Source organism: Clupea harengus, chromosome 2 (genome assembly GCF_900700415.2).
Source record: "Clupea harengus chromosome 2, Ch_v2.0.2, whole genome shotgun sequence".
Taxonomy (NCBI): domain Eukaryota; kingdom Metazoa; phylum Chordata; class Actinopteri; order Clupeiformes; family Clupeidae; genus Clupea; species Clupea harengus.
Genome location: NC_045153.1, coordinates 28,250,857 through 28,274,832, shown reverse-complemented (window position 1 = coordinate 28,274,832; position 23,976 = coordinate 28,250,857). Strand labels below are relative to the sequence as shown.

The 23,976-nt window shown below is 49.3% G+C and overlaps 1 protein-coding gene across 19 annotated transcripts in view; it reads left to right on the top strand.

Annotated features, from left to right (window-relative positions):
- Positions 1 to 23,976, top strand: part of map2 (microtubule-associated protein 2) — a 79,917-nt gene that overhangs the window by 13,682 nt on the left and 42,259 nt on the right. For 14 of the 19 annotated variants that reach the window (XM_031559704.2, XM_031559721.2, XM_031559726.2 and 11 more), the window contains exons 2-3: positions 12,007 to 12,101; positions 20,915 to 21,047. The gene's annotated coding sequence lies outside the window, so the exon portion shown is untranslated. Of the gene's footprint in view, positions 1 to 11,764; positions 12,102 to 20,914; positions 21,048 to 23,976 lie in introns of those variants that run through there. The other 5 variants (XM_031559692.2, XM_031559788.2, XM_031559793.2 and 2 more) reach the window with 5 other exon arrangements.

Sequence of the window (23,976 nt, the reverse complement as noted above, 5' to 3'; positions counted from 1 at the left end):
TCAGTTTTTATCAGTGCAGTCTGCTTAACACAACAAGACGTTTTAAATTCCTCACTGCCTTTTGTTCCTTGCTGGGTCTTTCATTTCCTTTAGGCCTCTGGCCTCTGAATCCCAAAGCAGTTTAATAATTAAACAAAGGTATTAAGGCGCTGGGCCTGATAGAGGCCTAATGAAGGCATCTGATGAGGGAGTGTACGTTTGTGTGTGTGTGTGTGTGTTTGTAATATGTAGTGCTTGGGGCTTGAGTGAGTATAAGCGATCCTCCAGCCGAACCCTGATGGGAGAGGATGAGAGGATGAGAGGATGAGAGGAGAGGAGAGGAGAAAGGAGGCAGTCAGCATGTGGCACGCCCGAGGGGTGCAGGGCAGGCGGCGCACCGCGGCGAATCCGAGTACCCGGCTCCAACTCATGGCCGGTGCCGAGGAAGTCGTTTGTAATGCGCTGCAGTTATGTATACATCCTGTGTCTTGTTTTAGCAGCGGGGGGGAAGCGGCTGTCAGTGGACTCCCTGCAGATGAAGCGCAGACGTTGGACTGCAAGCCAGCGCTGGACTTTTACCTCTCCACTCCTCCCCCTCTGTCCCTCCCTCCCTCCCTCCCTCCCTCTCGCAGGCTAGCGGCCACTCGGTCCCCTCTCAGAGGGGGCGGACTGTGTTTACATCTCGTGAAACTCATTAAAGCTCCATTGGCACTTGAGGGGCTCATCTTCCTCTCCTGTGCGTGGGGGGTGCTCTCTACTTATATACGGCCTGAAGAATGTGGTTATGTGAGTTTGAGAAGCCTACGCAGACATAGGCGGCAACAACGATGTCTAGATCATTTGTTGGCCACGTGTTGAAAAAGCAGGGACTTGATTAGCCTGGTAGGGAGTATGTGATTGAGAGCAGTTGTTTATGCCTGAGTTGCACACAAGCTCGTAAAGAAGCTGTGAGATTTCTCCCGCCCGGTTGTAAAAAGAACACACACGCCCAGGAGATCTGAGGCGGCACCGTCGGCCCTCCGACCGACTTACGGAGCAGAGGGCTGTGCCTTGGATTCCGTGTGATGTTCACAAGTTCACGCACCCTGACATCATGGTTGTAAAGTGCCGAAAATGTGGGTGGAACCTCCCGTTGGCTGTGGCGAGCACTAAAGTTGGGGCAGAGCCAGTGGTCTGTGCATGATGTTCTTGGGCACGTGTCAAAAGAATAAACGACGTGGAGGCACTAAGTTTTGGGAACGCGTGTTTTTTTTTTTTTCAGTGTTTTGGGGAGGGCACGTGAGTCACCGAGCAGTGATTCAGCTTTCGGCACGGTGGTTCTCCCACGACTGCAATATCAGCCAAACATCCACCCCCACTCATGAAGCAGTATCCTATTCATGCTGTTGTTGTGACAGTTTGTTTGTCAGGCTCCATCACTAGAGCCAGCATCAAGCTGGGTGGATTTCCAATTCAGACCACATATTTTATGTCCATCGATTAGACCTGGATACTAATTGCAAATAATGAAGAGTGCTTTGTGTCTATGTGCATGTCTGAGTGTGTAAACCTTTCAGTCAAGGCATTTAGGCCTCTTGTGATTTATTTTTCACAATGGCTTTACTCGCAAGATCTCCTTAGCCAAAGCTTCCCCAATCGGCTCCCTTTTGCCAAATTCATTTAGATGTATCAGATCCTGAAGACCACGGTCCTTGTTAGTCTTTATCCTTTGTTTGGATTGTTTCGTTTTGTAACACAAATGAGGGAGGATATTTATCCCTGGCCATTTCAGCGAAGTCCAGTGATCTCTGCGAGGGAGAGAACTCAAGTTTGAGTGAGGAGAGAAACCAATAGTTTATAATGGCTTTAGGAAGGGAGGCCAACACCTCCCCTCTGCTCACCTACATCTTCACGTTCCTGACAAGCTACCTTGACGTCTTGACAAGTTCTCCTTATTCTGCTACTCGTTTGTCTTCGCATCTCTCTCCTCTGCCGCTTTTGAACTTTCTGTGTATCTCCCCTTTTCAGACTTTTCAACAGCTTTCCTTCCCTCACTTGTACTCTCCGTGTTCTGGCAGCTCTCTCCGCAGCCCTTTCAATGCAAGGGGAGTGAAAGTAGGAGTAACTGCCCCACTCAATGTGGAACCAATGAGAATAGAAAGAGACAGAGAGAGACAGAGACAGAGAGAGAGAGGGGGCCAGAAAAGAGAAAGAGAGAGAGAGAAACTCCTGTTTATGAGGGGTAAAAGAACACTTCTGGAAGGTTCCAGGTCACACTTCCTGCCTCACCATAGCGGACCCTCCTGTTGAGACGATACGTCACAGTAATAGAAATAGTCTCCAATTTACCCCTCAGAGGAGCCAGAACGGCTCCATCCCTCGGCTTCCTTTGAAATTGCTTTTGCTATTTTCAACTGATTGAGCATTTGCTGTTTCCCCTGTTTCATGCTCCCCCAGCTCTCCCCTGAGAATAAAATAAAGATCAGGCCTTCGTTAGTTTCAGCTGCTGAAGCTCTGGCGGGTTTCTTCTGGGCATTGGCTGGCTCAGTGAGAACGGCCTCTTTGTTTGCAAACGGTTTGCACTAAAGGGTGACTCAAGCAAACGACTGTAATGAGGGAGCCATCAAACTATTAGTGTTGCGCTGACAGACTCTCTCGCAGATGGAGTTGCCAAAATGAAATTTTGGAAGATATACAGATTCGTGCAGTGTATGCTGTGTAAAGAAGTTATGTGTTTTCTGCTCCATTTATTGTTGAAGTAAGGTATGTATCCTATAGGGTGTATGGAGAAAGAGAGAAAAAGAGAGAAAGGGGGAGAGAGAAAACTCTCGGGAAATAGTATCCACGCTACACAAAGAGTAAATTGCAGCACTCTCGAGCCCAGAATGTTTCCATTCTGACGTGCTTACATTAACTTTGGTCCACAAAAAAACACATACACAAATGGGCAGATGTGAAGACACACACACATATACACAGAGCGAGAGAGAGACAGACACAAACACACACACACACACACACACACACACATACACACAGACTGAATTTCTCGTTGCCATGCTGTGGTAAGATGGCTGCTTTTTGGTTGGCATGAGAGAAACACCCAGTAGCTCCTGGCAGAGATTATGATGTTACATGAGCAGCTGTCGGCTGTGTGTGTGTGTGTGTGTGTGTGTGTGTGTGTGTGTGTGTGTGTGTGTGTGTGTGTGTGTGTGTGTGTGTGTGTGTGTGTGTGTGTGTGTGTGTGTGTGTGTGTGTGTGTGTGTGTGTGTGTGTGTGTGTGTGTGTGTGTGGAGGCCCATTGTGGGGCTGTCTGGGGACCACGCCCTGGAGGCTGTGCACCCACTCCTCCTCCCAGGGAGCAGGCCTCTGAAGTGGGGCGAGAGGAGGGCGCTGCACACCGCAGAGGCCTGGCACACCACAGGCAGGCAGCCTGCACACTTTTTCCAGCCCAGCCTGCAGACCTTCCCCAGCGGGCACAGAGTGGGCCGGGTGCTCAGTGGGTGAGGGAGAGTCATTCTGACTGCCTTGTTTTCCACAGAAATAAAACACACATACACACACGCACACGTCCACAAATATACCCATGTATATGCACTTTCACATACATACATGTAAATACATGTCTCACACACACACTACCACATACCATATATTACTGACCACACCAGCTCATAGCCTCACATAGCCATGCAGTGTACAACTCATTCCATTCAGTTTGAACATATTTCTCATCCTCGCCTCAGATGGGGCTAATAATATTGACTCTTAAACTCCTCCTGTTGTGATCCTGCTGCCTCCCCCTCAGCTGTGCTCTGCCTGGGCCCTCTCTGGAGCATCGCCCCTCTCTGCACTTCCTCTCTCCCGTACTATCTAGGCCTTCGCACTAACCTTGCCCATGGGAAGAATATTTCAGTTGAGAGGAATTTCCTGTGCTCCTCTAAACAGCAGGATGAAGCACTGATGAGAGGGAGAGAAACGCACAGGGAGGAAGTGAGGCCGTTAGAGCTTCTTTTGACACCTCGGCCAAGAACTCTGTGTGCAGTGTCCAAGAGTAAGTGTGTGTGTGTGTGTGTGTGTGTGTGTGTGTGTGTGTGTGTGTGTGTGTGTGTACAAGATCTTAGTTCTTTGCTGCAGACTTCATCCTTGCACCATTCAGGGTCATCTCCAGCTCACTCAACCTAAGCTGGAAAGAGCTTTGGCCACCTACAATAAACACATCTGCCTTTGCAACCGCCTTCAGCCTTCACTATAGTTCCCTCCACACACACACACACACACACACACACACACACACACACACACACACACACACACACACACACACACACACACACACACACACACACACACACACAGTAGTCTCACACACAGCTTAAATCAGTGGGGGGTGCTGAAGACAGGGAAGACGGGTTTGGGGAAATGCTGATGAGAAACAGGCGGTTCTGGGAGATGGGAATAAATGTGTGCAGACACAATTTGGCAGGATGGGGGTGGGGGGTGAGGGGTGAGGGGGGCTGGTGAATGGCTACACTGCCTCTGGCTACACACAGGACGAAAACAATGAGCTTCTTATGATTATCACTACCGCTGGAAAAACAGCCAGCACCTAAAAAAAAAGCAGAGGAAGAAATGGAGGGAAAAAGTGCGGTAGGATGGGAAAAGAGGAAGAGTGAAATCCCTGTGGGTGTTCGGAGAGGGCGGAAGAGGTCATCCCCAGTTCCTCTGTGTGGCGTCTCGCAGTGGTTTAGAGGCGGGTGAATGGGGCACCACACCCTGCCACTCTCTCAGGAGGGGAGGAGGGGGCACACGGCCATCTAATGAACCCAAACCTGACATGACAGTTGTTGTAATTGTAATCGAGATGGTGCTAATTCACTTATGTGGACTTGCCCTGTCGAAGCAAATTCATTTGCAATGGGTTGTTATGACATGTCTTTAACGGTGGACAGAGAAAGCAGCTGAACCCTGCCCAGCTCTCGGTGTGGCTCATGCTATGTTCTCTGGCAGGCTGCTCCACAGAGTGAGCTTCTCCAGGGGCCATTTGTCAACAGAACGCATCCTCAGTCGGGCTGTAACAGGAGGGGTGTGGGGGTGGTGGGCTCAAGATCTAATACAAATCCAGATCCACTCGAAAAACACAACAGCCGTGCACCCACTCTTCATCCCTTCTTTTTCAGCTCTCATCCCTCAGCCCGTCCACTTTCATATCCCTCTCTTTCTCTCTCAATCCTGTCTGTAGTCTAGCGGCGCGAGCGCTTTTCCCAGCCCACATATGGCCCATTGGGCTAAGGAGCTTGGCATTAACGCCCCTATGTGTGTGTGTGCTGTGACACTGCGTGATCTGGAACAGGTGTGCACGTGACCCCCTGACCACCAGGAGCTCAGATGGTCACCTTGCTCTGCTCGTCCTGCTCATCGACGTCTCTTCGTGTCACACAGCTGCTTTTGCACTGTTCACTATGAGGGCAGTTTATGTACACTGTTAAAGCGGGAGCGCATTTACTGTAACAGGGGAGGAATGAGAGAGGCACTCACCTGATGTTAGACAGCTTAATGAAATACCTCAGCTTGTGCCTGGCCATTGACGTCCCCCGTGATGGACACTCTAATAAAATGAGATGCTGATTCTGTCTGTCTGTCAGAGAGCATGGCATGAAAGTGGAGGGGAGTTATGCCGGTGCTTTGACACTAATGGGCGCTTTTGTGATGAAAGGCAGCCCATAATTTAGTTGTGGACCAATGAGTAATTAGATTTTCGAGCATGAGGAGAAGGGATAAAAAAAGAAACATTAACATTTACACACATTCTAATTGCAGGCCATTAAGTTTCTACTGTTTACCTGCGTCAGGAGCACAGAAGGGAGGGGTGTAATTTGATTGGCTGTTGAGCTCAATTATCAACAACCTTTAGCGAAACTGCATCTTTAAGTCTCTCCCGTGTTCAGCCACCACCACCCCCCACCCCCCACCCCAATCTGCCCAATAAATAAATAAATAAATAAATAAAAAGTCATGGCTAACATCAGATTAGGAAGTCTTAACTCTCTCTAAGGATGAACGGATCAACCCGTAACATTAGATTTCCAAAACAGGGCCTGAAGGCTGAGGCATTGCAGTGCAACTGAAAAAAATACAGCTAGACAAAAGGATCGATCCCACAGCCACCACAAAAAAAAGAAGCTTGAAATCGAATTTCAGGAAAACACATTATTACAGGGTAGTGATCCTGTCACATCACGACAAGATGCCCATTTCCCGTATGAAATGCCAAACACTGAGAGAGCAGTCTCACGGCCTCTGAGAGCGTCTAGTTTGAGAGGCTGTCGAAGTTGCTTCCACTCTAGAGGAAGCGCTGTGGCCTCGATCCAGCAGACATATCCAGCAGTCCCAAAGACAAGCGCCCACATCAACGGAGCATGCGGTAATACTGGGAACTGCGTCAACGCAGGTTGACAAACTAAAAGAGCATTAGGGTGCTATTTCTAAAAAGCTGAGTTGTGGTGGAAAGCCACAGACCTTTGGTGTGGTGTTTTGTAGCGTGTGCGCCTCAGAAGCAGTGGTGTCACTGGGAAGGAGTGCTTGTGCTCTGTTTGCGTGTGAGATGTAGCTGTCGTAGGTCATGACATATTGCCTGGTGCACACACGCTGAGCACCTGATCAGAGGCTGGTCCCAGGGGAGCAGCAGCCTGGGTTGCCTGATTGCCTGCGCTGAGTCCTGTTCCATAAGGCAGGAGAGGAGGGAGCTTTCTCCAACGCTTTCTCCAGCGCTTTCGCTAGCGCTCACTAGACAGCACCGGCGGGAGAGCGCTGTGTCTCCTGTGACAACAGCAGGACAGGTAGCACTCATTAAAGACGACCTAGTCAAGCCATTCACGAGGAGAAGCGTCCCTTTAACAGCAGGGCCGTAGTGTGCACCGAGAGTTGAGGTATGTGTGTGGTGGTGTTTTTTTTATTTATTTATTTATTTTTTTTCTCCCTTTGGATGTCTTGTCAAAACGACCATTTGTAACAGTGGCAACCAAGTGCCCGAACAGCCATTAGCAAAGACACAGTGTCCTGTCGGGGTGTAAATAGACGCGGGCAACCTGTTGGGCATCTGCCGCGGGAGGCCGTGTGCGGGAGCGTCTGCTGTGATTGGAGGCGAAGTGCAAGATTGCGCCGCCTCTGCCGGGTTCCATTAAAAGATTAAGGTCAGACTGGTGTTAATTAAGGCGGGCCTGCCAGTGAGCTCAATGACCCCCCCCCCCCGCCTGGGGGTTGTTCCCAGAGGGGGGTTGCGCCCGCTCTGGGCGGGGTGTGTCTCGCCGGGCCAGGAGCCGCTTTTTTGGGGTTGCCATGGAGATGCGGCCTAGGAACGGAGATCTTTTTGTCTGCGGTACGCAGCCATTTGAGCGAATGCCTGTGGCATTCTTACAGGTTCAGGTTTCCAGAATAATCTATCATTGTTATTTGTCACATGTAATATCAGGTGATATAGCTATACCATATACGTACAAATCTTCTAGTGCTCTATTTTGCAAGACATGTCATGCGGTTTACGATGGCAGAGAAAAGACCATTTGCATCTTTATTGCTCCATATCTCAACAACCTCTGTGCCATTAAACAGCTGAGATTAAATGTGTGATTCTCTTTAATGGTCCATTAGAATACCACTGAAATATCTACTCTGGCACCAAACCCGTTGCACTCCATCGTCCCGTTTAGGCCACTTTATTATTTCCCCCCACTATTTCACTAGCTCTCTCCACGCCGGCCCGGCCCCCATGTACAAGCGCTTGTGTACATCAATGTATTGACAGCAGCCGGTGAGGCAAATGGACTGCACTGCCTTGGTTTGTGATCGATACTGTTTTTTTTTTTCTCCAATGGGCCTTTTTTTGCTGCACGTGATCAGATACCAGTTCAGCACAGAAAGGGAGGAGAGCTCTGTAGTAGGAGCATAGGACCAGGGCCAGGGAAGATGGTAAACCTGTAGAAATTGGTTTTGGGCTCTGACAGAGATGAAAGCGATGCTGTTAATGAAGGGCTTGGAATGCCCCCCCCGTATTGCTTTATAAATGTCTGACATTGCAGCCTCTCCCTCCCCTATCTCTCTCCCCTATCCCCCCACCCCCTCTGCTCTCACAAGAGACCAATTAGCCTAGCCAGATTGGCTGGATAGAGCAACACACACAAGAAAAATGGAATGGCAAAACGTTTAATTAGTGTGGAAGCCGACTTGCTGATGAGCTGAACCTGGGTGTCCAGGTTGTTGGCTTTGTACCTTTTTGTCATCCTCACGTGCACTCTATGGCCTTATTGTCCTGTCAGTTAAAGAATTGAGATTGTGGTCAGAGTAATTCTATGGTGCTTCTGGGAGGGAGAGTTTAGAGTTTTGTCCGTCAGGATTGATGCGTCTCTGGGCAGTGGGCCACCTGTCTGACCCCGCCAGAGCCCAGGGGTCTCAGGTGCAGAGCGTCTCGCTCTGAGCACGCAACCATCTTCACAATTCTCCCTTACTGTCACTTTCTCTCGCTTTCATTCGCTCACATTTTCCTCTTCATCAGTCTCTCTGACACAATTTCTTTCATTCTCTTACATCACTCTTTTCTCTCTCTCTTTTCAAGCGTGTCTGTCATTTCTCATGTCATCTCTGTCCCTGTTTGTCTGTTTCTGTCATCCTCCATGTTTGGAGTGTTTACTCTGATAGAGGGCTGGCTGCTGGGTAACCGTGTTGCTACTGCACGCTGGTGGATAGGGCTGGATGAGCAGCCTTGGCCCAGGACTGCCCCCACACTCTCTGCCCACACAGAGCACCTCAGAGGAGGCAGAGCTGTCCACCACAGCCCCCCCCCCCCTCCCCCAACCTATACTCTCTCCCTTGACAAACAAAAGAATAAACATGCCCGACAAACAGAGAGCCAGCTACGAGGAGTAGCTGTGTCAATGATAGTGTTGAGTCGGACAGACTTAACAGGCAAGCTGACCCATCGTATGTGGTGAACAATTAATTGGTTTTTGCAGGTCATCGGGGTCATGGAGGTCATTGATGGCCATTGACAGCCATGAGTTGTGTGACTGATTGTGCTGAAGGTGTCGCTTTAATGGGGTCCATCTGTGAACGTGGCTGGAAGAGAAAACGGTTCCTCCCCCAGGCACTTCCGCTGTTATGGCTGCCCCCTGGGACCGATTGATTGAGGTGTTTACGTCTTTGTGTCTCCACCGCGCAGAGCCCACGGGCAGCCTTGCACTATGTGAAAACTGAAGGCCTGAACTGTTTGTCGCTAAGTGAGTCCATGTGGGCAAACATGAAGCTCTGTTTTGGGGCTGGGCGGTAGAAAGGGTTTGGGTTTGGTGTCTTGCTATAATTTCATATCATATCCATCTGTGGTTTGTTAAGATTCCCAAACAAAACAAACACACATTCAGACCTAAAATACTCTTTTACGCGTTGGTCTTTTGTTCTATTATTCCTCCCTTCTGTCTCTGCTTACTCCCTCTTTCTTATTATCTCTCTTTCTCTTCTCTGATACTCTCCTACACACTTTGCCACACCCATGTAGTCTGCACTTGCAATCATGACAATGTTAAGATAGACATGGGCAAAATTGCTTCCAGTCTTCAAAGAATAGCGTCCTTCCTTCATGCCCACACACATTTCCCCAGCCAGCACATATCCAGCACTCTTCTTTGTCCCGAGGGACAGAACGAGGAACTCCCACGCTGCCTCTGTCCTCTTGGCTTTGGTGCATAGAAATAGGCCTGCGTTTGCGCCACTGTCCGGGCTACCACTCCTCCTGTCCCTGGCACCACATGCAAAGCTAAACCCATCAGATGCTGTATTTTTGGACCGGCAGACGCCTGGGCTTACCAAGGAAGTGCATTCAACAGAGTTGCCTGCCCACTCTGACGCGGCAGGCCAAAGTGCATAATGTAGAATGGTCTCAGCGGCGGGGGAGCCAGAGGGCTGGAGGTGGGGGTGAGACGGAGGACTGGAGGTGGGGGTGAGACGGAGGACTGGAGGTGGGGGTGAGATGGAGGACTGGAGGTGGGGGTGAGACGGAGGACTGGAGGTGGGGGTGAGACGGAGGACTGGAGGTGGGGGTGAGACGGAGGACTGGAGGTGGGGGTGAGATGGAGGACTGGAGGTGGGGGTGAGACGGAGGACTGGAGGTGGGGGTGAAACGGAGGACTGGAGGTGGGGGTGAGACGGAGGACTGGAGGTGGGGGTGAGACGGAGGGGCTGGCAGCTCTATTGACTGCCTGTTGGAAGGGGATGCAGTGGGTGGTTGGGGGGAGTTCAGCTACTCTAGTCCAAGCACAGCCATGTTAGGGGCTTTTTTGCGGACCTGTCAAAGATCGGTGGACCAGAAAAATGTGTTTGTGAGGAATCTGGTCTGGTTCATCAGGATGGTGAGGGTCACACAGTTAGGAAAGGTGAGCGTGTACCTCAGAGACCCGGGACCATTATTTCCCCGCCAAATAGCACGGAACTGCAATTAGCACAGAGGTCAAGCAACAACAAAACAGTACCATCACCACGCACAAAAACAAACCAAACACAATCACTGAAACAAAACACCTTCATGTCCAGCTGTCTGGTTAAAGCCCAGGTCACACATTGAGCAGGCCATGCAGCACATGTAGGGGGGTGGTGGGGGGGTTGAATAGCGGGGAACACCCATGGAGCCTGCAGGGCTAATTGGGTCATGTGGGTCTTTCCTCACCCTCCCCTCCACAGGAAGAGGCAGCCAGGCTCTTTGTCCCCGCCATGGACCCTGTCGTAGGCCTGGCGCCGCCCTGCACTTTGTTCACAGTGTGCAGAGTGCTAATTGGGCCATGCCAAGGCTGCATTCTTTCCCACCCGAGGGTAGAGCCAGCGTAGAGACGATGCCACTCAGTGCCCGTAGGAGCCCTGCATGGGCCACAGCTCCAGTCAGTAGCGCAAGTGATGCACAAGATCACAGGGGCCAGAGATGAAGCGACCGCAGGCAGTGTGGTACGGGTGCTTGGCAGCGAGGTGCATTTTATAAGGTGCATAAAGGGGCCGTGTGCAGGGAGTTAGTGAGTCACCTGCCAGGATGCACTTTTGTGTCTCTGTGCCGTCTGTAAGCCGCGTGCCTGCTAATGAACGCATGGGCTGGGGATGGTGCAAGCGTTCCACACGGGGGCGAGCTGAGCCACGCCACCCCTGTCATCAGACCCTCACAGAGAGGATCTGACTCTAATCCCACCTCCACTGCACACACACACACACACTCACTCACACACACACACACACACACACACACACACACACACACACACACACACACACACACACACACACAGACAACACCTTCAAATACTGTCACTCATCTGAGGACTTGCAGGGCATCATGGGAATTAACACATATTTAGACTGAATTAAGGAGGCATAGGGAGGAAGGGGGTTGTCACACACATCCTGTTGGAATTTATAAATATAATGGTGGCATCCTTTGAGTCATGCAGAACAATATATATGATCTCGCTGCAGGCGTACAGGGAAACAATGGACTGTTTCTGGAAGTTTCTATCAGAATGACTCATGGATTCATTCATTCCTCACCCCTGTTTTTGCCTCGGTTTGAGTTAAGGGCCACCTACTCCTCATATAGTATTTTACCTCATCCATTCATTTTCTCTCCTTTCTTGCTTTCCTTTTCGCACTCTCTTCTTTCCCCTCCGACAAACACACACACATCCCTTTCCCTCCACTCTCTCGCTCACTCGCCCCCTCCCTCCTCCCAAACCCCTGCACCACAGCCTGGCTTGCTGAAGGCTGGCAGACAGACTGTGTGTGTGTGTGTGCGTGTGCGGGAGCGTGTGTGTGTGTGTGTTAGTGTGTGAGGGAGAGGGAGTGGAGAGTAGAGCTATCTCTCAGCCACTGTGAGAGTGGAGCCGGCTGCTTTTGCCTGAACCTGTCGGCGCTCTGTGTAGCCGTGGAAGTCACATGACAGAAGAGAAGGGACCGCGAGAACACCCAGCACTCACCTGGCCCATTTCCCTCTGTCTGTCTGTCTGTCCGTCTGTGTGTCTGCAGGTCCACGAGTGCCTCTGTCTCTCTCTCCCTCTGTCTCTCGCCCGCTCTGTGCCGAGCTGAAGCCTGGCTTCATTGTTTCAGTCTGCTCTCCGCAGGTAGGGACCTTTTCCATTTATTGCTATTTTCCCTTCTCTCTTCTCCCTCCCTCTTCTCCCTCTCTCTCTCTCTCTCTCTCTCTATCTTTCTCTCCCCTGTCTCTTTCTCTTTCTTGTGTTGTTTCGTTCTGTCATGCTTTGTCCCTCTCTTCCTTTGTGTGCGTGTGTGTGTGTGTGTGTGTGTGTCTGGACTGCAGAGATGCTGCGTCACTGTGGCTGATGCTCTGGCACATTAAGAGTGTGTCGCTGAGTAGGGCTGCTTCTCCTAGCACCGGCTTTTTCCTCCGCGGCTGCCTCTCTCTCTGTCCCGCTTTCATTTCGGTCGTTTTTTTTATTTTCTTTTTCTTTTTTTTCTGTCCTTCTGTCCCTCCTCTTGCCATTGCAGTCACAGTTCTCTGCCTGCCTATCAATGAAAGACGATGGATAAATGTTGTGCTGTTGTCTATTGATCTGATGTCCGTATGAATCGGGGCAATCTGTAATGTCTCAGTCTGTTGTCATGTTTCTGACACCTACATGTGTGTGCACGTGCATGCGTGTGTGTGTGTGTGTGTGTGTGTGTGTGCGTGTGTGCAGGCGTGTGCGTGTGTGTGTGCGTGTGCGTGTGTGTGTGCGTGTGTGAGCGCGTGTGTGTGTGTGTGTGTGCGTGTGTGTGTGTGCTGGGGGGAGTGTGAACAGAAATGCACCGGGGAGGTGTTTGTGTTATTTGGCTGAGCTAACGGTTAGGCGTGAGGCTAAGTGACGGTGACGTGGGCTGTCTAGACACCATCCATCACGCGCTAGTCAGGGCCAGACTCAGGCCATGCCCCAGTCCAGTGCTAGGATGAGTCGGCATGTTACCAGGCACACCAATGGCACAGGTATCAGGTAGGGCCATACACTCAAATGGAGGCATTTTATAAGTCACTGAAAACCACTGTCCTGCTACCCTATCGTCAAATGTATGGAAAGGCATATGTAGGCATACGTAGGCATACACTTAACAAACAAACTTTGGTAGCCTGCCTTCTCCCTCCTTCCTCTCTCCTCTTTCTGTTTTTCCCTTCAAGCATGACAGACAGTCACAGTGCCTGACCTTTTCTTATTCGTTTAGTCTCTGCTCTCTCAAGCCCGCATGTCAAAAGCCACATAAGGTCACGCTGAGAGCTGCTGCTCCGGATTCATGCGTCCCGCCTCGCGCAGAACTAACCAGAGGAGTCTGTGGCAAAGGCCTGTGGGGCTGGAGAACATTTCGTCTCACCCACACCAGAGTATCTACCATCAGCCATATTGCGCTAATATGGCGCTGTCTACATCGGAGTGCCTCAATTTACCAATAATGAAGAAGTGGAGTATGGAGTCCGTGGCATCGGCCCAGGGTCGCTCCAGCGAGGGAAAAGCAAACCCTTCATTAGAGAAGGAAATGAAGGCCATTCTGCAGTGGGCCAATTGCTGTCCTTATTGACACGGCAGCAATTAGAGCCTCCGTTTCTGACTGCGTTTCGCTTCACAGCAAGTAGGGGGGGCTGTGTGTGTGTGTGTGTGTGTGTGTGTTTTGTCCATGGCTATGTGTGTGGCCTTCTTAGAAATAGAGGCATTTTAAGTCTTGATGTATTTCGAGTTAGCCGAACGAGACGAAAAAATCTCAAAAAAATTAAATCAACAGCAAAATTCCAAAAACATAAATAGCCCCAGTAGTGCCCAGTGTTATTCGAAGAGGAGGCACACACCAACAGATGGGTTCCATTTTTTTTCACATTCCCTTACTCTTCTCCTCCTCCTCCGTCGTCATGCTCTGCGTGCTCTGTGTGTCAAACCCAGCCAAAGCTCCACCTGGAGCTCCAGGAGTGGAGGAGTTTAGCAGACCTGTGTGGCTGGACTGCTCAGCCGGACGACAGGGGAGGCTGGCAGGAGACAGCTCCCCCACAGTGAGCCACTGCAGCAGCAGAGCCAATGATGTAATCACCAGAACAGAGGGAAGGGGGGCCTGGGGGGGTGGGGGGTCTGCCTGCTGACTGACTTGACAGGTCAGAGCATTTCTACTCTCTCACTGTTGCACAGCGCTGTGTGCACATCAGCATCAACTGCAGCTCCATATCGGGGGCAAAAGTCAGATTGCATTATGGTGAATCCAAGTAAAGTGGGCCATGCAAGCACTTCTGGTGGTGAATACATGACCTAAGTAGATGCCCGTCACACCCCAGCCTTTTGGGGTTTTTTTTTTGTTCCTGACCACAGGGTGGGACTGGCTATGGACTAGTGAGCCTGCATGCTCACGCTGGCTCTCTCGAGGGCACTGTATGCCCTATACACCCTCCCACTCACCTCCCCGGGTCCCATGCTCTGAAACGACCCCATCACACACACTGCACCACTGCAGCTGACTGTAGTGTGCGGTGTGGAGCCATGTGTGATTGAAGCACATGTAAAGTAGCCCTGAAAAACACCCACTGGTGATCCTCTGCAGACCTCAGCTGGCACTGAGCTGGGAGAAATTCCCTCCAAAAACCAACTTAGGGAGCCTGATCCTGTCACTGAATGTCCTATACTTGTGCGGGCAGATTTGATGAGGGGCTGAGCTAGAACTGGGGGAACTGAGGCTGTAGCTCATGCGGCTAGAAGCCTCTGCCTCTACAGTTACTTGTCAGGAACGGAGGCCTTTCTTAAGAGGAGCCGCAAGAATCCTGCTGCTCTGTGTCTGGGCAGAGGAGTGCTGGCTAAAAAGTAGGAAATCTATATGGTTTTGTGCGCTGGACAGTAGATAGAGTGCTCTCTGTTAGCGCATGCTCAGGGGATTTCAGAGGAATGGGGACTGCATTCCCTTAGGCTTAAAGGAGAGAAAAAAAGAGAGGTAGTATAAGATAGAGAGAGACAGAGAGAGGTAGTATAAGATAGAGAGAGAGAGACAGAGAGAGGGGGGGTGAAGGACGTAGTGGAGGAAGGGGATGAGAGTTATAAAATCATTAAGCTTTAAGATAGGATGGAAAAATGAATGCAGTTGCATATTCTAGAATGGTCTTATGTTTGAGACTGCACTGAAGACTTACCGAAGTCATTTTTTTTTTTCATATGTTTAGAAGACGGCAGGGAGAGAATTTGGCAGCACTCCAAATGTACCAATGCTTATGCAAAGCAGATGTTTTCTGGAGTCTCCTGGTAGGCACAGAAAGGATGTTCCCATTTTTCTAAGTTAATATTCCATTGTTACATCTGATGTGTGTATCTCCCCACACACTAAACACAAAATGATGCAGCCTTTCATGCCAACATGTCTTTGTACGCTTACTAGTCAGACTATAACCCAGTTGATATGTTTTACAAATGGCTGGAATTTTTCACAGCAGATTTCACCAAGGTTGCACACTAGCACCTCTCGTAGTTCAAAGGCGATGGAAGATCAGATCAGTCCTTCACTGCCTCCGTGGGGGAGCAGCCTCATCCGCAGTGGAAGGATTTGAAATTCATGAGCGCTACCCTCCGATTCCCCTTTCAAAAACAACAACTTTATTTTAACCCTCGCCTCTGAGTGATACATTAAACATGGGCACACAGGTGGCTGCTGGGATGGCGGTCGGTAAGGAAGAGAGAGGGCCTGAGTTATATCTGCTGAAAGCATAACCAGGACCTGAGAGTCAGAGAGGGGAATGCTGAGGTGTCGTCCAGCCCCGAGCTCCTGTTTAAAAATGTAGACCCTTTCCACAGGCAAGGGAGCTTGATGGTGTGGGTATGTGCTTCTCGGTCAGATGCTGGGTATATGAGGTATGGAGCTATTTTTGTGTGGACAAGTTGAATGCTTTCTTGATCTTGACTAAACTTGTCTTATACTTTGTAGGATGGTGTCCCTTGTGTGAGCTTAATCTCTCTGGCCAATAACTCGCTTGGTAACTTTTGAATAATAGTCCTGGGACTGAGGATGTGCGAGTGGTCGGGTGGCTCGTGTCGTGTTATGGTATGATGAATGCCATAACAACTGGGCTTTAACAGCATTATCACTTCGAAGCTGCATAATTCTATTTGAAAGTGACGTCTGCAGTTTCAACACAGGTTTGCAGAGTCATCAGTCATATGTGGGCTAGAGGTGTTCTGTGTGAATGAGTCACCCGCAGACAGAGTCACCTTTGGGATGATTCATCTCTGCTAGCGCTGGTGTGTTTGTTTACAGAGTGATGTTTACAGGAGCGAGTCACAGGCTAGCCTTTGATTAATGGCAAAGTGTAGCGCGAGGGGAAAAGTAAAACCCCCTATAAACTGAGAGAGGGCGAGCACATGTTCCCCCTACGTGTAGAGATTCAACAAACAGCGTGAGTGTGAATGTAGCTTTAATGCGCAGTCGCCCGCCATGGCACTGGGGTGAACATAGCTCTTCAGCATGGGACGACTCCGTGCCATCTGTTGTACTCGATTAGTGTGTATTCACTGGAAAATCTGAAGCATCACTATGAAGCATATTGCTCTCCTCCATTCAAGACGATACTACATGTATTAAGGCATTTCTGTGCTAATGTGCTGTGCTAATGCTAACAGGCCTGCTCTAGTGCCATAGTGATTAGGGAAAGCCACCATTAAGGATCCGAAGGTGCCATGACCCTGCTTCCTTCCGTAGTCCAATGAGTCAACTTATTCCTGTGCTGCTGAATGGGTCATGGGTGTTGTGGGAAAGCATAGCAAGACCAATTTAGATGCTATATGGTCCGAAAAATCACTTAATGACTTCCTGAATAGCCAGAGGAATGTCTACTATTGTGAGCTTTGTGGTCTGGACAGCTTTTTTCTAAGTTCTGCCGCCACGGTCATACTTTCCCTTGCGCTGCCTTACCAGGTTGCTTGCTCTGTCGAGGGACATTCATGTTCTGAGAGCGTTCGAGAGGCCTGATGAACCCGAGGCCTGTGTTTGTGTTATGTATCTTATTTGTGTTTTTCACTTGTGAACATACTGTCTGAGGCCTATTTGTGGAGGATGAGTCATGGTGGAGTTTTGGCAGCGTATCCAGCAGCACTTGTTTGGAGCGCAGGAGAAAATCACTCGCTTTTCCGCCTCGGTTCCCCGTGGCGGTAGCTGAAGAGCCTTGCTCTTACTCTCCCCTGTGACCCTTTCTCTCTTACTCTCTGTCTCTCTCACTTGCTTCTGGCACCTCCACCATCTCTGTCTCCATCTTGTAATAGTCCCCCCCCCCCCCTCCCAAACACACACACACACTTTCTGCTCACTCTGTCTGTGATTCTCTCTTCCTCCTCTTGACCCCTTCTCCTTCTTTCATCTCTCCCTCTCTCTCCTCAGTCACTTCCTGTTGACCTTCCTCTATCTCCCTCTTCATCCCCCCATACTTTTTCCTTTTTCTTTCAAGCCCCCCTTCCCTCACTCAGACACACACACACACACTCACACACACACACGCACACAAACGCACACACACAAACTTCAGCCTGTCAAAGGGAAAATTCTCCCACGCTCTCCCTCTGTCTTCTGGAGATCTCGTCCCTGAAATCTCTCTGGCCCTGACAACTTTCCTGAACTTTAGGCAGCTCTTCTCTGAGCTGGGGCTTTAAGAGGCTGAGGGAGGATTAGGTCTGAGGCTTTTCTTGGCTTCCGGGAACAACAGCCATGACTTGCTCTGTCACCATGGATGATAACTAGACAGGGCTGTTTTTATTAATGTGTTGCCCCATGGCTATAGACACACACACACCCACACACACACACACACACACACTTTTAGCAGGATGCAACCTGCCCCTGAGACACACATATTATTGGCCTCTGTAATGATGATGAAAGTGATTGAGTGATTTGTTATTTACAGTACACCGGTCAACAGTGTGGGTCATTTTCAGCTAAAGGGAAACCCTCATGGGCCCAATCAATCAAGGATTTACAGCCCATTCACATTCAATTCCCACCAGGCTCCCCTCAGCCCCCTCATACATACATACATACGTACATCAGTCTGTAAATATGCAGGGCAGCCTGGGGTTGGGCTCGCCGCCATGATTCTGTGTGCTGAAATACTGCTCACATCTTTATGCTTTAGTGCACGGTTGCAACACACTCAAAATCCTGCCGTCATGGCTTTTATTTGATCACACGTACAGTATTTTTGCGCAACTTTTACAAGAATCATCTATTCTATAGAACAGATAGATTAGCCCAGCATGCTACTTTGCTAACACATATTAACACAGGACAAGAGGATAATCTCTCAAACCTTAAACACTTAAACATACTTCAAACCTTAATGAACCCTCCTCATTCATTCTTTTTTTAGTTATACACTGTCATATTGCAAGTACTCTTACCCAACAACCTAACCTACCCAATATAACAATTGTCCAAACATAGAACATGAGCAGCAACAACAACAACAACAACAGAGCTCTCTTTCTGAGCATTTCAAGCAGGCACCCTCCTTCAGCATTGTTTTGTTGAATTAGGCACTCCAGAAGGCTGAACAATGGTATGTGGCACCCCAGAGCCACCCCACTCCAACCTCGTGATGGGTTAGGACACGTGCCACTACCAGAGACAACAACCGATACACCTCAGGATACACCTTAACAAGATTGCTCAGTGTTAATTCATGACCCCAAGTAGTCTGGGAGCACCTCAGACACAACCACTGGCTTGCTTTTTCAGCAGCCTCAGAATACTCCTTCAAAGCTCCTTTGAGTGACCGTCCTTGAAAACCAAAATTCAACAGAAGTGTTGTGGTTGATCTAGCTCCAAAGCTTTTAACACCTATCTCCACCGGTCTTGCGTGTGCTTGCCAACCTCGTTCCTCCGCTTCGGCTACCTGTTCCGCATATTTTAGCTCCTTCCTTTCAAATGCTTCCTCAATCGCAACTTGAAAGGGATTTGTTAACTCAGGAGAGTAAACACCCTGTCTGGTCTCAGTCACAACAATACACCGTGGAACTTGAGGTTTCCTTCCCACATCAGCCAGTAATCTCCCATCCCAATATCTAGCTTCTAGCAAACCGGGTAGACTTTTCTGGCTTATTATCTATTTTGACATCTGGGAGTTATAGGGGTATTTCCTGACCTCGTTGACAGTATGAAGCTATCCCACCATGCTTAGCCGCGCTCCTCTTCACGAGTGTAGAGATGTGGCTGCTCAGCTATATCAACGAGGGGGGCACTTCTCAAAATGGCCGTGGGGAATGCTTACTCATGCAAGTTAAGTCCTCAGCACTTAATCTCCAGTCATCAGAGTCCATTAAACCCCCTGTAACGGGGACAGCCTGATAAGAGTGTCTGTCTGTCTGTCTGTCCCTCCACCTCCTAACCTCTCTTCTCCCGTCAGTTCAGTCATGATTTATGGGCATGGTGTAACCCAGAGTGCTCCAGAGCTTTTAAGCACTGTTAGATCTTAAAGGTATCGAATGTGAGGACTTGTATAGATGAATACAATTATGAATATTTAAATAATTAAAGCATGTTGTAGATCTTTTAAGTGCCATAGCAGACGGTATGAGACAAATGACTGGGCAAATGGAATTAGAGCCCGAAATGTGAAAAGTCTGAAGTACTTGGTTTAGAAATGAAGGGAATGCTTTATTTTATTTTCTGAATAGCAGATACCCCTTTCATTTCTATCCTAGACGTACACTTATATGTTCTATATCAGACCACACAGTGACCCAGATTAGACATGTTGTGGCCTGTCAATCAGTCAGATTACCAAAATGGCAGCACAACTGACTTCGAAGTACACAGTGCTATCTGTCTTATGTAACATCCAGCTCTCAAAGTTGCTGAAGTAATCTCCTTTAGAATCAGGGTGTCTTGGTATCACGGTATAACATGTGTGATACATAACTAATTTCTATAGGAATTTCTTGTGATGTAGGCTTCTTATAGTATTGGATCACATTTACCTAAACAGGATCAGGGTTAGCTTTGTGTACTGCCTTTCAATTAAAATGTTTCAATCACTTTTCGTTCATCCTGTGGTGTGTTAAGTATTTCAGCTCCCTCAGATCCTAGTCCATCCACTCTGCAGCCCTGGCAACCATTTTGAGACTTTTTCTTTCCCACTAGTTGAGCTACTGACAGCTCATGAGAGTCCCTCGGGGTAGCATCCTTCACTGTGCCAGTGTGTCTCAAATCATTTGGTGCATGCCTGCCCTAGAAATGCACACACACACACACACACACACACACACACACACACACACACACACACACACACACACAGACACACACACACAGACACACACAGACACACAAACACACACACACACACACACACACACACACACACAGAGAGAGAGAGAGATAGAGAGATGGGGCATGATGTGTGTGTATGAGTATCAGTATGTGTTCGCGGTTCTGGTTGTCCACCGAACATGACACATCAATGAGGGGAAATCATGGAAGAGTGCTTCATTGTCTGTTGACTGTGAAAACAGCTGTCAAGGTTTAAACAGCGTACTCCTCACAAAGAGAAACACAACTGAAGAAATGAGCCATGAAGATCCTCTACGTTGTGCACAGCATAGGCAGGCCTCATGAGATCTGACACATCAGAACATGCGCGTTCACCTCGTATAACTCTGGAAAATGCAGCCTTGAATATCATTAAGATTTGTTTTTACAGTAGAATGGGTTTTTGTACTTCACACTTACAAAAACACTTGCACAGTACACACAAACACCCACGCACACACACAGAAACACACACACACACACACACACACGCACAGACATAACTATACTCATTCACGCCTCCACACACTCACACTGTGCGAGCACACAAAAGCATCCCCTATTTCATGTGTTGCTGTGTCCTCTGTGTTTTGCTCAGACCCCTCTCTTGTGCCTCTCCTCCTCTCTCCAGGTGTACATTGGACATTACGACTTGCTCATCGTCCCCCGCTGGTCACTTCACTATCCTGAGTCTCTACAGGGGAGCGAGGCCTTCACCTGACTTGACTACCACTCGCTACTGCAGCGTAGCACCATCTCAGCAGGTAGAGATTCTACACTCCCTCCACTCATGCGCACACAGACACCTGCACACACACACACACACATGGTGGCACTCATCCCCTAACACACATACACACAAGTATGGGCACGTGTGCACAGATACACACTCTTTTTCCCCACAGCACAAAAAGATACAGATGAGACAAAAGCTGCCATAATCCGAATGAGAGCATGAAGGCAAAAGATAATGTTTACTATTCTGTGATTAGCAATTCAGCTCAGATTAATGACATTCAGTGCACTCTCTGTAGACTAGTCAGATTTAAGCCAAGACTTTACCCTCTGTGAAGGTCAGATGCTCACTCACACTGCTTTGATTGATTATGAAGCACATCCGTAGGCAGCGGACCCTGAATAAGGTGCTCTTGTGTGTCTATGAGGCTTTGTGTTTGGTGAGTGTTGTCCTCCAGTGGGTCTGTGTGAGTGTTGTCGAGGCTGTAGAGGTGGTGGGTGTCGAGTCTCTCGGCTGCCTCTCAGCGCTCTGCCCTCTGTGTGGGCGAAGCGCACCCTCCACTGTGGAGATGAGCGTCACGTGGGGCAGCAGAAGAACCCAAACAAAAGGCTTATAATCAGGACACACACACACACAGAGACAAACACACACACACACACACACACACACACAGAAACGCATACACATGCATGGATGAAAATGCACACAGGAATACAAGAACACACACACACGCACACACGCACACACACACACACACACACACACACACACACACACACACACACACACACACACACACACACACACACACATTTGTATACATCTGTGGTAAGGCTCCTCTGTTATTAGCACTGCGGCAGACAGCCCATCATCCACATCCGTGCCCAGCAAGCGAGGGAGGGGGGGGGGGTTGTGTTTGCAGCCTGGCTCAGAGCAGATGAGGGGGGGTGTTATAGAGGCTGTGCTGCAGATCCTAATGGATATTTACCTCCATGTTAATGTGTGAGGAGAGGCCTGTGAGCTGCTGCCACCCACACACAGCGCAGGGTGAGAGAGGCCAGCCGCTTCGCCAGCAAACCCCCTCCCCAAGCCGCCTCAGGCTGCTGCCGCTGCTGCTGCTGCCACCACATTTATCCAGACAACAACAACACACACACAGGCATGCATGGCTGTCAATGTATGTCTTGGTTTGTGTGTGTTTGTGCATGTGTCTGTGTTTGTCTGTGAGCGAATGTGTGAGACCCGATTTTATTTATTTATTAACTACAGATGAGGTCATGCCATCTGACGGAACCAAGTCTTTCAACTCTTTCCTGCGGCCATCTGGGCTGTATCTCTCTCTCTCTGTCTCTCTGTCTCTCTCTCTCTCTCTCTCTCTCTCTCTGAGTCACACACTGGTTCACAAGCTGATGAGGCACCAGTGAGTTAACGCTGGTTGCTGAGACTCCCCCCTCTCCTGCCTTCACACAACCTTTAAACCAGACTAGCATCAATAGCAGTCCCAGGGGCAGTCCATATGTCAGCAACAATGTGTGAAGCCTATTTCACATGTTAGTGACTCAGCCGACTGTGTGTGTGTGTGTGTGTGGTGTGTGTGTGTGTGTGTGTGTGTGTGTGTGTCTGTGTGTGTGTGTGTGTGTGTGTGTGTGTGTGTGTATGTGTGTGTGTGTGTCTTCAACACATCATATTGATGTGCTGTTGATTGGTTGTAGCATTTGCACTGGAAATTGCAATGAGATCATTATGTGGACGAAGTGGTAAAACTTAGACTATGTTTGTGCCTAGTTTACCTGGAGCTGGAACACAGAATGGAGTTGGATCATGCAATTAGGGTCAGCAGTTACAAACAGGCTGGGTATAATTGGACAATATCAAAGAGATGGTGGGAAGAAGCGAAGACCTAGACCGTGAAAGACCAAACTTCCAAGGACTGGGAGCCCCTAACAAACTAACTAACATCAAAGAATATATGGAACAGCTGAATAATAAATGTATATTTTTTAACATGATGTTCCATTCCATTATACAACATGACATGGTCCTATTTACTTATAGTGGTTTCCATATGTCCCTGTCCTTCTCTGGCTTTTTCTAGTTAACTCAAGTGAATGATAACGTCTAAATTTGCAGTTCAGATTCCTCTGTCACTCCCATCCATTTCCTCCATCCCAACATGAGCAGTGGCAGCAGCAGCGCCTCTGGCCTCTGGCCTCTGGCCTCTGTGGATTGGGTTCCCCACTAGTGGCCTCTGTGGCCACACTGGAGTGAATTATTATTGTATAGAGTCGCAGTGTCACTTTGAGAGTCACTCCGTCTTAGCTGGGACCTCAGAGCTGATGGCTGACGACTCAGGGGCAGATCTGGTTCCTGATATGGAGTGGATCTGCCAGGTGTGTCAGCACAGGACCAGATTGACCCCAGTCTATTGCTATTAGTATGGATTGGTTTCTGAGCCCGCATGGATGGTCCATCACCCAACCTCAGCAAACTCTGCCTCCAGTTCTGAAACTTTTTTGGCAGCCCCCATCCTCTCTGCTTAACTGCTGTTGTCAGATAGCGAGGCCCCTCTCTGAGGCAGGGTGCTGGGCTCTCTGGCCCCGCTGCAGAAGGCTGTTTTATGAGGCTCGCTTATCTCCAGCTCCAGCTGTGGTTGAGGAGAACACAGCAGAGGCTCCATACACTCTCATCCCTGGTGGACGGCTCTGGCTGTGGCTACCGTGGCTACTGTGGCTACTGTGGCTGCTTTATCCCCGGGCCACGGCAGGCCAGTCGCTCCCCCGTGTGCTTTGTCCCCCTTCAGGCTGTGGGCTCCCTGCAGAGACAGAGAGAGAGAGAGAGAGAAAGAGAAAGAGAAAGAGAAAGAAAGGGAGAGCGATGGTAGGTGGGGGGGGGAGCTCTGCAATGCAGCAGCCTCTCTGCACTCTGAGTCTGCATGGCCAGCCGTGTAGGAAGAGGAG